Source organism: Etheostoma cragini, chromosome 16 (genome assembly GCF_013103735.1).
Source record: "Etheostoma cragini isolate CJK2018 chromosome 16, CSU_Ecrag_1.0, whole genome shotgun sequence".
Lineage (NCBI taxonomy): Eukaryota > Metazoa > Chordata > Actinopteri > Perciformes > Percidae > Etheostoma > Etheostoma cragini.
In genome coordinates this window covers 24,697,535-24,701,487 of record NC_048422.1, presented here as the reverse complement: position 1 = coordinate 24,701,487, position 3,953 = coordinate 24,697,535, and the positions used below count along the sequence as shown (strand labels likewise).

The following is a 3,953-nucleotide window of genomic DNA, read 5'->3' as shown; positions in this document are numbered from 1 at the left end:
TAATAATAATAATAATAATAATAATAATAATAATAATAATAATAATAATAATAATAATCATGATAAAACCTTTGCTCCCTCTACGGATGGAAAGATGTTACGGGACACGTCTGCTCTGATGTATTATTGATTGTTTTTCATATATTTCGTTCTTCAGTTTTATGTTTTTAAATGTGTTTAAAGTAGATAAAACTTTATTCATTCCCTCGTAACGGCAGCAGTATTTCACAGAAAAAGCAACCGATAACTTTCAAAGTACTGAATGAATGTAAAGTGGCGTTATGTAAAAAGTATTTTAAATTAAAGTTAGATGGTCATAGTACAAAAAATACTGCAATGTAAGTGATGTACTTATGCAATGTACTTAATGTGTAATTAAGTACTATAGCAAAAGTAAGAAACCATGACATAAATGATATTACAAAAAGTAAGTACTCTGAATGGAAATATGTAAGTATGCAGAGTATATATTTATATATTGTATATTATATGAACATAATCTCTATCTGTGTGTCTGCTGCCTGTCACAGAGAGAGAGAGAGAGAGAGAGGGATAGACAGGCAGGGATGGAGAGATGTTGAGAGATAGAGAGAGAAATGGATAGATAGATGGGTAGAGAGAGAGAGATAGAGAGAGAGAGAGAGAGATGGATAGATAGATGGGTAGAGAGAGAGAGAGATGGATAGAGAAAGAGAGAGAGAGTGAGGGATGGATAGATAGATGGGTAGAGAGAGAGGGAGATGGAGAGAGAGAGAGAGAGTGAGGGATGGATAGATAGATGGGTAGAGAGAGAGGGAGATGGAGAGAGAGAGAGAGAGTGAGGGATGGATAGATAGATGGGTAGAGAGAGAGGGAGATGGAGAGAGAGAGAGAGAGTGAGGGATGATAGATAGATGGGTAGAGAGACAGAGAGAGAGGGAGAGAGAGAGAGAGATGGATAGAGAGAGAGGGAGGGCGGGAGGGAGGGAGGGATAGATATTTATTGATCCAATAAAATGGGAAATTCTAGTGTTCAAGCAGCAAAATAAGTTGCACAGAATATAAATATAATGAAATACTAGGAGGCAGTACACATACATACAGTATACATGAAATAATACTAGGATACAGTATACATACATACAATATACAGAGAGGAAAATAAGTATTTAACACGCTGCTATTTAACAAGTTCTCCCACTTAGAAACCATGGAGGGTCTGATGTCCTCGTAGGTGCATGTCCACTGTGAGAGACATGTCCACTGTGAGAGACATGTCCACTGTGAGAGACAGGTCCACTGTGAGAGACATGTCCACTGTGAGAGACATGTCCACTGTGAGAGACATAATCTAAAAAAACATCCAGAAATCACAACGTATGATTTTTAACTATTTATTTGTATGATACAGCTGCAAGACCCTCAGACCCTCCATGGTTTCTAAGTGGGAGAACTTGTTAAATAGCAGGGTGTTAAATACTTATTATACTCACTGTACATGGAATAATACTAGGTTTAAATACAAGAATAATATGTAATATATACAAGTTGGCAGTACATATAAAATGTGTACCTGCCAAACTAGTAATGATGAATATCAACATGATGTTTGTGTTTGTGCAGGTTTGACTCGCGGCGAGCGGTCCAGCAGCTGAGAGCCTGCGGCGTCCTGGAGACGATCCGGATCAGCGCCGCCGGGTACCCGTCCAGGTCAGACTCTTCTTCTTCTGTTGTTCTCTGTCCCCGTCCCGGTCAGACTCTTCTTCTTCTGTTGTTCTCTGTCCCCGTCCGGGTCAGACTCTTCTTCTGTTGTTCTCTGTCCCCGTCCGGGTCAGACTCTTCTTCTGTTGTTCTCTGTCCCCGTCCGGGTCAGACTCTTCTTCTGTTGTTCTCTGTCGCCGTCCGGGTCAGACTCTTCTTCTTCTGTTGTTCTCTGTCCCCGTCCGGGTCAGACTCTTCTTCTGTTGTTCTCTGTCCCCGTCCGGGTCAGACTCTTCTTCTGTTGTTCTCTGTACCCGTCCGGGTCAGACTCTTCTTCTGTTGTTCTCTGTACCCGTCCGGGTCAGACTCTTCTTCTATTATTATATTATTATTCTGACTTTTAGTTTTCATAATATTCAGACCTTTTTTTCAGTATATACGCTGTGTCTCATCCTGATGTCCCCGTCTCCTCTCTAACTCGTCCCTTCACACTCAGGCGTCTCTTCCGTCTCACGAGGACATTTCTCCTCTAATCTAATAATCTGAGTGTGTGTGCGACGTGTTAGCAGCAGGAATAACATCTAAAGGTCATCTGCTGCTCCACAATCAGTCTTATACTACACATACTACTACACATACTACTACACATACTAGTACACATACTACAACACATACTACTACACATACTACTACACTAAACTACACATCCTACTACACATACTACTACACTAAACTACACATACTACACATACTACTACACATACTACTAAACATACTACTACACTAAACTACACATACTACTACACTAAACTACACATACTACTACACATACTACTACACATACTACACATACTACTACACTAAACTACACATCCTACTACACATCCTACTACACTAAACTACACATCCTACTACACTAAACTACACATCCTACTACACTAATTTAGACATCGGCCACAGTGTATGAATGTGTGTGATGGTGAATGTTTCCTGTAGATGTAAAAGCGCTTTGAGCAGCTGGAAAAGATATATAAATACACACATTTACATTTACATCCTACTACACTAAACTACACATCCTACTACTGTTGTGTTCCAGGTGGACGTACCCAGACTTCTTCAACAGGTACCGGGTGCTGCTGAAGAAGTCAGACATGACGTCGGCCGATAAGAAGCTGGTGTGCAGGAACCTGCTGGAGACGCTCATCAAGGTCACAAACTCATTCAAACTTTATTTAAAACGCCTGCTGAGACATGCACAAGGCTTCTGCAGGGAGAGATAAAATGGGTTTTGGTGTGTGTTGTCCTCATGTTGTCCTCATGTTGTCCCCATGTTGTCCTCATGTTGTCTTCATGTTGTCCTCATGTTGTCCTCATGTTGTCCTCATGTTGTCCTCATGTTACCCTCATGTTGTCTTCATGTTGTCCTCATGTTGTCCTCATGTTGCCCTCATGTTGTCTTCATGTTGTCCTCATGTTGTCCTCATGTTGTCCTCATGTTGTCCTCATGTTACCCTCATGTTGCCCCCATGTTGTCTTCATGTTGTCTTCATGTTGTCTTCATGTTGTCTTCATGTTGTCCTCCTGTTGACCCCATGATGTCCTCATGTTGTCCTCATGTTGTCCTCATGTTACCCTCATGTTGTCTTCATGTTGTCTTCATGTTGTCCTCCTGTTGACCCCATGTTGTCTTCATGTTGCCCTCATGTTGTTGTCATGTTGTCCCCTTGCTGTCCTCGTGTTGCCCTCATGTTGCCCTCATGTTGTCCCCATGTTGTCTTCATGTTGTCCTCATGTTGACCCCATGTTGTCTTCATGTTGCTCTCATGTTGCCCTCATGTTGTCCTCATGTTGCCCTCATGTTGTCTTCATGTTGCCCTCATGTTGTCTTCATGTTGTCCTCATGTTGCCCTCATGTTGTCTTCATGTTGCCCTCATGTTGTCTTCATGTTGCCCTCATGTTGACCCCATGTTGTCTTCATGTTGCCCTCATGTTGTTGTCATGTTGTCCCCATGTTGTCTTCATGTTGTCCTCATGTTGACCCCATGTTGTCCCCATGTTGTCTTCATGTTGTCCTCATGTTGACCCCATGTTGTCTTCATGTTGCTCTCATGTTGCCCTCATGTTGTCCTCATGTTGTCCTCATGTTGTCCTCATGTTGCCCTCATGTTGTCCTCATGTTGCCCTCATGTGGTCCTCATGTTGCCCTCATGTTGTCTTCATGTTGTCTTCATGTTGTCTTCATGTTGCTCTCATGTTGCCCTCATGTTGT

The 3,953-nt window shown here is 42.0% G+C and overlaps 1 protein-coding gene across 1 annotated transcript in view; it reads right to left on the bottom strand.

Moving 5' to 3' along the window:
• The window catches only part of LOC117959774 (unconventional myosin-Vb-like), a 26,133-nt gene that overhangs the window by 11,356 nt on the left and 10,824 nt on the right, over nt 1-3,953 (bottom strand). The window lies entirely within an intron of this gene.